We start from the raw sequence: 15458 nt of genomic DNA, 5'->3' as shown, positions 1-15458 counted from the left end.
AATTTTTCTACCCACAAATACACCAGAATGAGTATGTGCTGTATCCTGGTCTCAAGTTTCATCAAGTTTGCTATAAAGCCTTGGACATCGACCCTGGAAAGTACCTCTATTTTGTTAATTAAGAGAGGCAGATGAGACTAACCCGATTTGGAGTGGTTGCACAGCATCAGGATTGTGGGTAATCAGATGGCTGGCGCACACCGGACATCCTCTGTCTGACAGAGACAAAAACACACAAGCTCCTCAGTGTTCCTGATAATCACAGCTGTAGACAGGGAGGCGCAGAGGCTCTATTAGCTGCTGTTGTACTAGCTTCTCCTGGTTATGGACTAGCTCGAAGCACGGCTCACTGAAGTGTGCGATGATGACTGTTGTTCTTTGCGTAATTACTTTTAGATTACCCATGCTCCTCTGGGTTAAAATAGTTGTGTTGTGGATCTATTACAAAGTGACAGCCAGGAGTTCCCCAAAGGTCCTTGAGGAGGTTCCAGGGGGTCTGCCGCAAAATGAGCAATAGTTTAATGGTTTCATTACTCCAAATGATCCCTCAATACAGTCTGTGTTTACACCTGTCATCCTCTAATGGGCATACTGACACTGAATGTATCAAATCAGGGTCTGTAACACAAACATGTTCTACTCATTTATAATGTATGTTGAGCTTTAACACACGGGTCTGAAATGGGGCTCAACAACCTTTCGTTCAGTCTGCTGTACATCACACAGGTCTAAAGTTGTAAAAATAACTCTTTGCTTGTTCCTTTTGCTTCATCTACTGTGGATTCCTTTGATGACAGGTTGTTATTTGAGAAGGAAAATGTTCAGAAAACACACTTTACCTCTTAAAGGCTAATTCTGGTTTATTTTAAATTGGGTGGTAAATGGACCTGCACTTGTATAGCACCTTTCTAGTCTTCTGATCACTCGTTCAATGTGCTTTTTACACTTTGAGTCACATTCACTTCACACACGCATTCATATGCTGGTGGCCGAGGTTACCATACAAGGTGCAACCTGCTTCTCAGTTTTTAACACACTCACACACCAACGGAACAGTCATCGAGAGCAATTTGGGGTTCAGTATCTTGCTCTACTTGGACATGTGGACTGGAGGATCTGCGGATCGAACCGCAGATCAACTGATGAGTCGACAACCCTCTCTACCTTCTTTTTTTTTGGTTTGTTTTGGCCATCACTTCCAGCACCTCTTGCTGTGCTGACACTGCTAACAGTTTGCCTCTCAAAATTAAGCCGCTTGCCTGCCGGGTGACCAGTGGCGAGACCGGAGGGTGGGCACAATATTTCCACTGCAACACTCTTGGGTCAGGACAGCAGTACTAGTGGTAATTGAACTGAATGAACAGTGTCACTAGCTCACTCCCACCAGACCCAGTTGGTGTGCAGTGCAGTAAATGAAAGAATAGCAAAATTACCCTGTTGGCCGACATAATAAACCAATCAGAAATATTCTTTGCGATTAATTGATAAATGGTAAACCATTGATGTCCTTAGTCACTGGTAAATAAATAAATATTATTACTTATGAATGCCGGCCAAAACTGCAAAAAATGACACCTAAGTTGTAAAACCATCTGCATAATCCTTCAGTGTAAATCCATGGTGTTATAGATCCTGGTAATATTTTGACTCCAAGCAGCAGACTCTGTAGAGCTGTGTGGTGTGGGTTTACTTTCAGGGCAGCTCTGGCTGATGTCCCAGAGGACCCTGAAGGGTCGGGCTGAGATTTCCTTCCTGTAGGGAGTCATGTCTTCACCGGGGTTTGGATGATATCTGTCATCCAAACTACCCTGACCCATAGCTTAATAGGACAGTTTAGAGTCTGTTGGCTGTCATTGCTCCTCCTCCAGCTAACGGCTATTTTGGGTCAAGATCCTGTTTACTGGATACCTAAATCTTTAGAAGTCAGCATTTCCTGTTGCACAGAAAGCAGTGAACAGCAGCAGCTGATGCAGGAGGGGGAGGTTTTTCATCATGGGGGGGAGATGGATAGAGATGTTTTTGTGTGTGTGCGTGTGTGTGTGTGTGTGTGGTTGGTTGATTAAAGGCTGGGCGGGGGGTTAGCAGCCAGATGCTAGGCCTGCAGCTGGCTGGCTGAGTGGGAGGGGAGCAACATTGAAAAGCAGCGGTGCCAGCAAAGTGGGGCTTAGCCAGACACTGAGAGTAGATAATCCATATTTCATCTGCATCCTCCTCTTCCTCCCAACCACCTGCAGAGCACACAACACAGACCCAGAGCATGAATAGTGCATGACACAGAAATAAAATTTGAGAGGCGCTAACGCTTGAGTGGAAGGAAGAGACGCCCTTTCATATCCAACACCTTGGGGAGCTCTTCTGAGCTTGGGAATGACTCTATTAGACAGTGAGTTTCAAACTTACCCCACCCACCCAAACAAAACCCACACGCACCCACCGCCTGTCCTTATGCAGCAATGAAGCAGGCACCTCTTCAGTTTGGATCCAGCCAAAAGGTTTTACTTTGCATTCATAATATATACTCTCTGGAGCGCTCTCTCCTGATCATTCAAAATGCAGTTTTCTGATATTTTTAATTCACCCAACAAATGTTTGGGATAAAAACCACACTTCATAGTAAATGAGCCACATCTTCAAAGACGCTATTTATTTTTATAGCGTGGCTCTTGCTCAAAATGTACTCTCTGCTAATTTAGCATGCGAGGGAAAAAAGGCACAGTACCAAAACTATATTTCAGATATCTGCCTAGTCTTAAATATTCATGATCAGCTTGCAGCTTTGAAAGTAAGCTTAAAAGACTCTCTTGCTCACTCAGCCTCACACATGCACACACAAACAGCCCCACAGCACCAGAATGAAGGCCTTGTCTATTGTCTCTGCATTTTTATCCCCTACTCAATATTCTGAGGAAATCAGGTAGACTTGTTTCCATTAGCTTGTAAATGAGCTGTTGTTTTTTTGTGGCGCTATTAATCTCTGATTAAAAATCTTAACTGCAACACAATGTCATTTGTAGCAAACCAATACTGATTCTGTTCAGATCCAATTTAGCTCTGTTTACCTCTTCCACAGGCAGTGGAATGCATTAGGTGCAGATATAGCAGCTTTACCGTTCTCCTCCTCTCACTTAGCTTTATTGCTATTATGAGCCCTGTCATGAAAAATGCTCTTTGTGCATACTCAGAGAAGTTTTTCACTTGTAGTTTTGCGAGAGAGGATCGAGCTCTGTCTTTGTTTTGGAGTGATGTGCAGTGCATGGCGTCTGTGTACTCTAGTTGACCCCCAGATTTTAGATCTCTGGTAGTGTTTAACAGTATGCTCTGGCTCCAAACTGCTACGACTCTGGGGGACTCTGAGTTTGTGTAGATGCGTTCTCCAGATCTTTGTCATTATCTATCTGCAAATGACTGCCTGGTAGAGGCAAGGGTTTTTTTTGTCAGGTTAACATGTAACATTATCATAATGTCTTTTATAGCGTCAGAGGATAAAAGGCACACACCGGGGTCTTGTTTTTCATGTGATTCATTTGCAAATCAACATATTTTTTGAACTGTTGTTTTTGTCATTGATACTTTTACTTAGAACACAAATATTACACCGCAAAAAAGCGACGTAATTTGTTTCCAGAATGAGTTTTTTGAGCTTTCACACCATGAAAAAAGGCATCAACCAATCACGTTGTGCCTATACTTTTGAGGGTTGTAAAACAACAACACAGAGGCTCCATAGTCTGAACCAAGCATGGATGTATGGAACCAAGACGTCAAACTGTGTTACTCCTTTCAACCTTGATAAAGACAGCACATATAATATCTACTCCTTGTGTTTTTCCCTTTCACAATAAAAGCTTTAGACATTTACACTGCGTAACAGTTCACCAGAGGGAACTCAAATTCGATCAGTGCATTTTGCTAAAAGGAAACTAAAAAAACTAAAATAGCTTACAGAAGCTCAGGCTACACTGGAATTCAGCTCAGACCGATGCTGCTTTTTCTGTTTCTTGCAAGTTTGCATCACTGCTGGAGATTCTTTTTACATCAAAACCTTTAACTGAGCAAGTGCTGCAACTTTCGCAAATTTGCATCACTGTCGGTATGAATAGTTTTGATCTGAAGTATTCACTGGCGAGTATGTAGCATTTTCTTGTCCTTGCAAAAATCCATACTCGTCCTTTTTAGCAGTCTTTAAAACAGTTGCCGAGTGATTTACAGAGACAAATGTCAAAAAGACAAATAGAAAATTTAGACACAAACAAACAAGTTCAGAGGTAAAAACAGGTTAATGTTCTGAATACATCAGTTTTGAAGTGTTTAATTAAAAGATTTTGAACATTTGTTTCGTCCAGATGGAAGCACTCAGAGTTAGAGGGCGCTGCACTGACCTGATGTATGCTCCCATGCACACCTATTAACTATTCACCCACGCACACATTCAATACACAAGACCTTTTGAGCAGAGCAGGGCCGAGTAGGTCTAATATCACATTTCTTTTCATCTGACAGAGAGAGAATAATAAATAAAGTAACAGGGCCGTAGCTCAAGCCTCCTGATAGATTTATCCAGCTGCACAATGGCTCCTTTATGAGACAAATATACATCCAGCCTCACCTTATCTCATGACCCGTTGAAGGTTAGCAGTAAATTGGCAGGGATTTCTCCATCGGCCAGTTCTCGTGGCTTGTCCTCTGCCTCTGGCTCTGACGCCACGCCACTGGCCGCAAAATGAGCCCAATCCTTTACCAGGTAGTTGGCACAAGGCCGTAAAAATATCCCCAGAGGGGGGTTAATCATGTTTGACTGAGTGCATATTTGAAAAGCAGTCACAGTTATTGTGATGGACTGCGTTTGCTCTGCAAGGTGTTATCTGGTTTTTCAGAGCTGGTGATGGCAGAGGTGCCGTGGGGTTCCGGGGCTCCTTCAGGAGGTTGTTGGGGGTTTCCTGTCAAGATGAAGAGTAGTTTAATTTGCTCCAAAATGTCCCAACTAGAGAAAGCATTCTCAGTGGATGCAGTCACAAGTTTCAGTCTCACTTGTATTACCTCCCTACAGGCAGTGTCGACATTTACACAGTTTGGAAGTAAATCAGTGAAAGGCACAGATTTTGCCAAACATGTTCACAGGGTCTGTTTTGGAGTTCATGGTATCAAACAGTTTGAGAACTCTTAGCTTGACCTAAGAAATACTGCACTGTTTTGATGACATTCTGCCCTCTTCCTGTCGAGAATCCTTTACACACCCCACCACCACAGTCCCAGCGGAGGACATTTAGTATCATTCCTAAAACAGTGCAAGCACCCTGCTAAGCCTGTTAGTAGTCCTCCATTATAACTGCCCCAGGCTTTACTGTTTTCTACACAAGAGAGACAGAGAGAAAGCCAGAGATGGAGGGAGGGGGGTAAATTTCTGCTAAATGGGACACCCTGCGGCTGCACATGCAGACAGTTTTTGGAGAAGGGGTTTCAGGGGGACAATAAGTGTTGCGCTGGTAGCCTGACAGGAAGTGGAGCATATGTCCCCTGTCCAACTCCCTAAATCTCCAGCAGACCTCACATGAACTGAGCTTCTGGCAAAGCCTGTCTCACAGCCTCTTCTGTACACTGCAATCACCAGTCCTTCGACAGAGCCATGCTGACAGTGATCCAGAGGCTGATGGGAGGGGTGCTGCAAAACAACACACCCTCCAGGAACCCAGTTACGCCATCACGGCAAACCCACCACCCCACCACCTGTCAACTGTGGCCAGCTACCGCTAATTTGCTTCTGTAGTGCTGAATTCTTATTTCCCTCTCTCCCTTTCTCTCTTTCCCCCTCTCTGTCTCTGTCTCTCATGGCCGCGCCCGCTGTCCAAACAATCAAACACTGGCCATGAGCACTGACCTCTCTCTAAGGCTCATTGTTTTAGTTTTACTCTACAGGCTCCTTGTGTTTTCTCCTCCTTTTGTTTTTTTATCCATGATCCTCCTCCCCCTTTCTGTCTCTTTGTTTAATTACTAAAAAAATCTGCACAACTTATTTATCCCCCCGCTGCTCGAACTACTGAGTGCTACCAAGAATTCCATGTTGAGAGTGACTCTCTGCATGCTTCACCCTTAATATGACTCCGGGACTTGAATTGTGAGTAAAACGTATGTGGTATGTGACTCCATGTGTGCAAGTGTGTTTGTATGCACAGTCTATAATTGATGGCACATGTAAGAAATTAACAACTCCCAGCCAATTTGAATAGGAATATCAGCCATTCCAGAGATTAGGATGGTGTCGAATGTTGCCGAGGGTTGAGCTGGGGTTTCCATCTGTCACTAGATAGATGGTTCGCAGTGGGGAAATGTGGTCGCAGTGCCCCCGTCGGGATGCAATCAATCCTTAGCTGCAGGTTTTTCCTTTGGCTGAGCGGTTGGTTGTGAGGCTCGGATGTGGCCTCTGTCTTTTAGGGTCCGAGCCTGTCAAGCGGTCTGGCAAACCCGAGTTTTGTCTAGGCACTGGTGCAAATGAACAAAAGGGTGCGTTTACGGAGGGGTGGTGCGGCGGGGGAAGTAGGCGGGGGTTTCAGGGAAGTGGCAGAAAAAGCAGGAATGGGGTGGGAAATGATGGAGGCGTCTGAAACCAGGAGGCCAAGCGTGAAAGAGATGAGAGGGGGAGAGAAGCCCTGATTTGGCCCAGGATCAGTTGCCGGAGAAGGAGAGATTAAGGTCCCATCATTCCCAGCTGCATTATCAGGACTTTGGCCCTCTTGCCTACAGCTATTTGTGTGTGTTTTTGTGCTTGTTTGTGTGTGCTTTACCCCTTAGAGCAGTTTACTAGAAAGATTTTTATAGCTGAAGCACACACATAAATGCACAAATAGACAAAGTTCACCACCACACACCCCAACACTGGGTCAGCTGGACCTCCAATCACTGGGACATCTGCCTTGGCTGTAACTGAGATGAAGCCTGCCTGGCTGGCCTTGGATGTGACTGAATGCCCCTCATTCTCCTTATTCACCCTGGGAGAGCATGCTGTTTTGGGCCTGTGCCACGCATTGTCAGCCTCTTCAGTTCCCCTTCCTCTACTTGACTTCCCCTCTGCCTGTGCTTCATCCCACAAACAAACCTTGTTTTGGCTGGATGTTTGGATCACATGACCGCGGTTCACAGTTGTTTTTTTTTATGGGTCACCCTGGTGCACTACGCTCTCACATGCTCCCTCTTTCTCTACTGTTCTCTTTTGAACTTCATCATGTGATTGTTCGCCGTGGAGAACTGCCGAGAGGGCAGGTGGTAGAAACAGAAGGGGCTGATGGGAAATTGGACGACCCAAGGTTAGCCAGGCGATCTTTGCTGGAGGATTAATTGTGTAAGAGCCATGTAATGATCGCTGGCATGTCTCCGGAGCGAAATCCTGTTAGTCACTGCACAGGGGTCAGGCTAAGACTGAGCATGTCGTGAATGTGAGTGTGCATCAGGAAGGAAGGTGACTCTGATCACACCGGTATGCATGACCAGGTGGCGATCTGACAGGTTCTGTTGTCTCAACCTGAAAGTAACCGCAGGCTCCCTCCTACTGTGTTCAGACGGAGACATACACATCTAAATTCTGCTCACTGAGGTTATGTAGGGATGAGGGGGAAAGATGTCCTCATGTGCCTTTGATAACAGAAAATGTGCTGTTCATAAGAATCATTTTTTGCAGACAATTGGCCTTCCAGCTCTTTATGTCTCTTTTGACCCCTCCGCTGATTTTAAAAGTTTAAGCACAATTAAAAATATTTCACTTACAAAGGCTGATGTGTGCCAAAATGCATATGTAGCACCTTGTTTCCAATCTCCAATAATTTTGTCAGTTTTAATGGGCTTTCACATCAGGGATTCAGGCCTAGATTTAGTTTATTAGTGTAAACACTTTGTACCATATCGGGCACAGTACACTGATCCATGCTGGAGTCCACTTGGAAAGGAGCTCTCGAGTACGGTTCATGTGTTCTCTGTGTATGGTGTGCATCAGTTTTAGATACCAACTGTATGAAAACACGGACGTGGGCTTGTATTTGACGTGACTACCAGGTGTTTTTAACTGGTTATGAAACAGTCCTATTTAATACTGATGCCTCTATATCAGACGGCAGCACCACGAACAGACCCAGAGCCGGCTTTGCTGAAACGTTTGACCAACAGTCGCAGTTTCAGCGGGAGGTAAAGACCTCTGTGCTCGACAGCAACGGCTTCTCCTCCAGGCGGGAGCAGAGCTTCGCCTCTCTGCTCTGCTGGTCCCCACTGATGACGGCCCCTGGGGCCATAGTGTCCGTCTGTGGCACCTTTTTTCTAGACTGTAGCACAACAAAAATGTCATAGATGATGATGCAAGTGTACTTGGGTACGGAAAGACATTACTAGTGTGAAAGCTTAGCAGTGGGAGAGTGGAGAGGGAAGGCAATCCTGTTTGGACATGGTACGGATCAATTGTACCTACTATATAAACACCTTTAGAATGTGCTTTTTCAAGTCAGCCAGCTCAGATGAGATGGAAGGTTATGTTTATAAGTACACTGTTAGTATTTGGTATCTCATCACTCCCCACATAGAAACACCAAACTCAGTAAAGCTGGGAATAGGGAGTGACAATGATAACTTTACAGGGAAACTTTGACTCAGAACTTACAGGTGGATGTGGGGGTGGAGGTGGAGCCTATGATGAGGCTAGGGAAATGGTACACAGCACAGCAGTGGTGGCAGCAGGCACATCAAGTGACAGGCATGGCAGCACTGGCAGCTTAAGTACAACAGTTAAGACAGCATTTACCATTTGAAAACTTTGGCTCCTTTGGTAAATGAAAATAGGTTTTTGTAGAAAACATGTTCATATTCTCCAGGCTCAGGTATCAAAAAAATATATGTTGTGGGATTGTTACAGAAGCTCAGGTGTTGTATATGAGCTAGTGCTAAAGAGGATACCCAGTTCACAATTTCAAAAGTCACCTGGCTTAGATCAGCAAGCATCTACTCAGATATTTGGTTTAAGAATCTGATCAAACGATTTTTCTACTCACTGCTACTGACACACTTCAGTCGTACTCAACTCGCATTGAGACCCAGTACTGTTTATTTCATCCTTATTGCTATTTTTAACACTAATACTATCACTACAACATCAATAAAATGTGTGCAGTATTTGTACTGTACACCTTGGACACCTACTGCAGGGATGACTCATTTTCTCAACTCTTACTGAAGTTTTCTTGTGATTCTGTCCTGGGGGAAGGAAAGCCCCTTATCTGCATGCTCTCTTTCCTTTTCCAGAATTTTACTCTATCTCCCCATCCTCAGACAACACTGAGCAGCTTATTGAACGCAGATGATGAATGGGTGTGGATTGATGGCAGATAACAGGCCGCCACTAATTGACACCACTGTATCACTTCATCTCCTTCCTTTGTATTCCTCCTCCTCCTCCTTTTCTTTTCGCGGCACAGCAATCCATTACAGTTCAGATTAGTCACTCTTAAGAAGCCGTGTGTCCCTGCGTGATCTATTGTGATGAAATATACTCCATAAGAGATTGCTTAAGGGCTCTTTTCAAGGGTATTGTTTTTTGGAGGCATTGATCGCGTTGTACGTTGTACAACGAAGAGTTCTGAAGTCCTTTTTCGTTCATGGCCTTATATACAATGCTTTCATGATGTTTAATGTGATGTAGCAAAAATAGCTATGGAAATTTCTTTCCCTATTATAGTACAAGTACACTGCAAGTCTCATTCAGTCAAGAGTTCACCAGTGTAATAGTCTTTTCTGTCGAGGCATTGATCAGAAAGGTGAGGTTTCATTATCCAACAGTCAGCCCTCTTCCTTATACTGCTAGTCAAAGCCAACCATACCAGGATGAATAAAGTGCAGGTTGCACAAATCCTCAGGCCTTCCTCAGAGCTAAATCCCTGTCTGTTTGAGACTCCTCTACCACTGGCTGAACAGAAGTGATTTAACTGGCAAAGCTCTTGCAAGCTCTTTCCTCCTCATCAAAAGTGGGGTCCAGCTCTTGGCAGGGCTTTTTAGGCTCGGCAAGGAGACAAACATTCTTGTCGCTTTGTTATTTACTTGGGCTCAGGAACTCTAAGATGTGTTTAAACCCGATCCTTAACAGATAGGCTTGCCTGGGTTTATAAAAGCTTGTGTTTTGTATTCTTTCCCAGGTGCTCCTAATATGTTTTTATCCTCTTTATCCAGGGTTGACTCTTGCTGACTTTCACATTTTTTATGGCATGCTGTTCAGAACAGCTATCTTTGTTTCAGGGGAACAGGTGCATCGAGACGCTCTGCTCAAGGGATCCGTGGGTCGTTTTTAGCTGTGAGAGGCTTTTCCCTTTTTTTGCTGATTGGGAATTTTAGCTAGCAACCGTTGGATCACAAGTTCACTTGTCCAGTCTTGAGGATACCACTGTTCCCATGGTGAATACAAACAATTTCCACAAGATTTGCACATGCTGGAGCTTCCTCCCCCTCCTGCATACCCTTCCTCCATACCCTTGCTCCACTTTATCATTTATCTCTCTGAGGTCAGCCATTAACTCACTGTGCACTTCTCCTCCCGCCCTTGACTAAAGGATATGCTTTCCTGAGTCTCCTCGATTTTGAATCCGCCTGGTATTCCCCTGGGACCGGCAGACTGCCGTGCTAGCCCACAGCCAGACGGCTTTTAATCATTTATTTAGGGGCTGTAATGTTGAGTTCAACTCCACTCTCTCACTTAGTGCACGTAGAGACGAGAGGAAAGCAAACGAGAGACAGCGCATTAAGCTTGGATCAAGAAGCCAGTTTGTCAGCAAGCCTCTAAGGATCCCACCTTCCTCTCTGTCCACTATCAGTGTTTTAAACCAGTGTAAAATGGTCCTGCTTTTATTGCATATCACTGTTTTGACGGCATCTCCTCTGGGTTCACCCAATGAGCCTTCAAAGGAATGAAACATCATAGGAATGCAGTTAATTTGTCCAGATTTCATTAGCAGAGAGCTAAAGAGGTGGAACATTCACAAAGGTTGAGCTTACTTAGTGAGGAAGAGCTTCTACACTGAGGTTTCTGCCTCGCCCTATACAGAGGAAGAAAAGATAAATTGTCCCATAAATGCAAGTTGGTACATAAGCACATGGCTTAAATATCAAAATTGCGTTTTTAATAGACTGTTGTCTTTCTTTAACAATATTAAGTTGTTTCTTTATGGAGTGTTCACAAAGAGGTACGGCACTAAAAAGAAATGCTTTTATGTATTTCAATAGAAAAATGCGCCTAACAATGTAGTGGAGAATGCTGTAACAAAAAAAAAAGTGAAAGAATAGTTTAGCTCTAGAGGTGCCTGGACTATCTGTCAAATTGCATCGTGCAGCCAATTATTGACAAGAGACCTGGCAAGACCATCTGTGTTCTAGCAGACCTTGTATTTTCAATGGGCCTTGCATTTTTGTCTCTGAACAGGGCCAAATTTTGGTTGTTACATTGATCTTTAATTTACTTTCACATGTCAAAATATCGTACATGTTTTAACTAGTACTGTAAACACTTTGCAAATAAGGTTTATTATCCGTTGTTTTCTGCACCGAGTGCCAAGTCGGAAAGGTAATTCACATTTATAATCGAAAAGAATAAGGATGTTGATTGGAGGCAACTAATCAGCACTGACCTTTTCTGAATATCATTAGAAAACCCTTTCCCAGTGTAGCTGTGCTGTTAAGCCTGAGGTCCGTTTTAAAATATGTCTTTTCCTCAGCTCAGCAATGGCTCTGTGTAAATAAATGTGTCTCTTTCTATGCAGCAGATAGCCTTCCCAGTCATTAACCCCAATAATGGGACTTCGGAACCTTTCTCCGAGTGTAATGACCTAACTCAGCTCAGTTCAGGGTGCTAATTGACTCTCAGTTACTGCATAGAGTGGAGCAGGTAAACAGAGAAAGTTTGCAGTTTCTTGGTGCTGTGGAAAGATTTTGCATACACCCAAAACAAGGGCTTGTATTTTTTTCCCCCAGCAGGGACATGAGGGCTGGAGGGTTGTTGGATTAGGGGAAAAGATCTTCAGCATAAAAGGTGCAAACTTCTGACTGATCAGCAAGAAGGACTTGAGATCAATGAGGACAGTGTGAGGCTTTGAAGCCTGAGAGGAGTTGGCCAATCAATGATGAAGTGTTCACTTGTTAGTGTCTTCCAAGACGTGAGAAAAACAAGCAGTTTCCCTCCATGAGGCGTCGCTTGAAGTTATTCAGTCAAACACAGTGGAGAACAACACAAAAACTTTTCCTCTTGCTCTCCTTGGCCTTCAATCTGTCTCTCCCTCCAGCTTGGTGTAATTGGTCAGACAAAAACAGTATGCTTGGTTCAGTTGTTTTTACTGTTTTTATTTTTATTTTTTTTTTTTATTTTTTTTTTTTACGTGAGGTAAATTTGCAAACAGTTTAAGATATTAAGGGGGATGCTGGGGGAGATTTTTTGTTTTGTCGTTTTGTCATAGCTTTGATCTTGGATTAAGATTAATGGGGGTCAAGAGGTTTATATTTAAAAACTACATTTTAAACATAAATTGGTTGGTGTTTTATCACATTTATGAATAAATTACAATTCCTCCACTGAAGTTTAAGGAACAGGAAGTGCACACAATACAATTGGCATGTCAGGCATCCTGAAAAAAGTCTTAAGGTCAGTTTCATCTATCTGTGCTATAAGTACACAACCTCCTGCTTCCTCTTTTTCCCCGGTAAAAGAAAAACTCCAGTTTCCACTACACAGTGCTACTCCAACTGTTTCCTTCTCTGCCCTCTCCATTACTTTAGATTTCCTCTCTCTCTCTCTCTCTTGGCTCCATGCTGTTTTGGTTATCAATGATTGCCTCAAATGCCTTCCTTCCCCTCTCCATCACGAGAGCTGTAATGTTGTCACACTCATGCACAGCAGCGGCCCGTGCCAGGGCATTGCACCTCCGACCACTAACTTCATATCAATTTCCATGAGCAGGAAGTGCAGCAGGAAGAATATATTTCGCTCGCATTCACGCAGGGTCAGGTGGGGTACGAGGGACTCTGTACTCCCTTTCATCCTTCGCCCATGGACACTTTTTCTATAAATCCATGGCCTCCCAATGAAATATGAATCAAAAACAGTGCTCCAGGCTTTTGCTTGCCTTGAAAGAAGCTTTAACTCAATTTGAAGTCTCAAGAGGTGAGGAGTTGCTAGCTACCCTGCATTGCAGTGTTTGGATATAATGCCAGGCCTTAATAAATCATGGATTGTCAGGACTAGAAACAAACTAGAAAAACTATGTCTTTATACTTTTTTTTTCTTGTATACTGTATAGGCATTGTCAAGAGGGTGTGTGCCTACAGATGTATTGTTTCGAGTGCTGTTTCAAGCTATGATCTGTGGAACCTTGTCTTTTTAGATAGCTAGGAGACAAGTAAGGTTGTGGAGATCCCTTAGTCCATTAGGTAGACGGGCTTGTACCGTAGTTTATTTGCCAAGTTTTAGTTGTTTAACCCAGATCTAATTATACCATATGTTTGTCATGTGCAGATATCACACTAATAACTAATTTCTGTTAACACTGGCACTAAATGTTTAACACTGTTATTGAACCTTATCTGGGGTCCAATATCAATGTGATGATGGGTATCTTAATGGCTCTACGGTGGATTAGGACTACCACTAGCATGTTCCGTCCACATTTTACATTTTACAGGGTGATCTGCATGATCTGCTTTGATATATTTGACAGAGTTAATTAGTAATGTGTAGTTGGGCTGTCAATTGCAAGTTTCATCACAGTATGATGTTATATCCATTCTTTGGACAATGATACAATATTTGCTGATATGACAAAGTCTGCCAAAGATATGATTTCGATTCGATTCAGTTCAGGGGCCTACCATTGTCATGAGATGATGTCAGTAAATATCCTCATTGTCTTTTTCTTGGCTGCTTGCTGTTATCTGCCTGGGGCTGGGCCATTAGCACAGTTTTAATGTTAAAGAAGGAGGTGCGCTTGGATGGAAGGAGTGACACAGACGAGCCGTGGGAATTTAAAAATAAAGGCATATCTTAAAGATGTAATATGTAATGATGTTTTCACTTTGCTTTGATGACATTGGATTGATATATCAATCCAGATTAATGGATCTTCTAAATTTTGCCATTTTTTAATCGCTTGTTGTTTTATATTAGAATCATAATTATCTTAGAAGTGATGTCATTCTGCACACGTCCATCCATCACTTATCCTATTCAGAGTCATGGAGGGCTGGAGCAGATCCCAGCTGACCCTGGATAAGAAGTGGGGTACACTCTTGACAGGGCACCAGACTAACTCAGGGGTGACACTAGGGCTGGGCATTATGGACAAATATTTATATCTCGGTATTTTCAGGCTTAATGGTGATCTATGATACTGTATATGTCTTGGTATTTTCCACTAAATGGGCTACATGTTCAGTTGCAAAGCCACATTTTAGATGGCACAAGCACTTTTATAAAAAAGATTTTCTCCCTGTTTGAACTTATATAGCTGTACAGCATGTAATGAAAATAAATAGCAGGGCTGTACATTAACGTTTTTGCACATAGCACTGCAGCTGCAGAGGTTTAAAGGTTTGCAGCACAGGACACAAAACTATAACATGGCTATAAAATTATCAGATAGCCTAAATCCATTTTAGTTTGACACAATTAAAAATCTTTGTGGGGGGAGTTAAAAGTTGTTTTCGATGGCCTCTTAAATGAATCTAGTGCTGGAAAATTAAATATATTTGTTTATTTAGGCTGTTCATCTTATTTATGCACCAACATCAACAGGCTGAGGCAGGGAAGGAGGGAGAGACACTTTGTCCATGTTATACACATCTTGTATATGAAATGTTTGTTGTCACTACATTTTTTTAAAACATCTGTCGCCTGCATCCAAGTGCTGTCTCAGTGTCACACAATAGACTACCAAGAAGAACGGCGATGCGCTATGATCCACCTCACACGCAAACTAGCAAACAAACGCTCACCTGTCATAATAAACCAGCTCTGTCTCCCACACATGCAGCACAGCGCTGTACTGCACATGTGCTACTGTGGTAATTTCATTCATCTCACAGACTGATTTAGCGTAGTATGAGCAATTTTTAGGCTGATGTCACACTGAGGACTAATTCACAGATAGATTAAACAGAGTAGCAGCTCCATGTCTCTCTTTGTGTTGCTGGAGAACTTTTGAGTTAGTAGGGCGGAGCTGTACAGAGAGAGGACAGATGCACACTGGCTTTTCGGCATTATGTAATGCAACTTGACCCTATATTGATCTGAACAGTTTTGTCTAAATCTATAACGTGCTTAAAAATATATATTGATATATCATTCATAGTCTTTATATCACCCAGCCCTAGCTAATACATAGACACCTATGAGCTGTTTAGAGTCCACAATTAACCTGCAGGCCCTCTAGACTATGGGAGGAAGCCAGAGAAGCAGG

The 15458-nt window shown here is 43.1% G+C and overlaps 1 protein-coding gene across 16 annotated transcripts in view; it reads left to right on the top strand.

Moving 5' to 3' along the window:
* The window catches only part of arvcfb (ARVCF delta catenin family member b), a 262549-nt gene that overhangs the window by 156043 nt on the left and 91048 nt on the right, over positions 1 to 15458 (top strand). The window lies entirely within an intron of this gene.

This window comes from Epinephelus lanceolatus, chromosome 9, assembly GCF_041903045.1.
Source record: "Epinephelus lanceolatus isolate andai-2023 chromosome 9, ASM4190304v1, whole genome shotgun sequence".
Lineage (NCBI taxonomy): Eukaryota > Metazoa > Chordata > Actinopteri > Perciformes > Serranidae > Epinephelus > Epinephelus lanceolatus.
The sequence above is the reverse complement of the archived record's forward strand: the minus strand, read 5'-3'. Positions and strand labels throughout refer to the sequence as shown.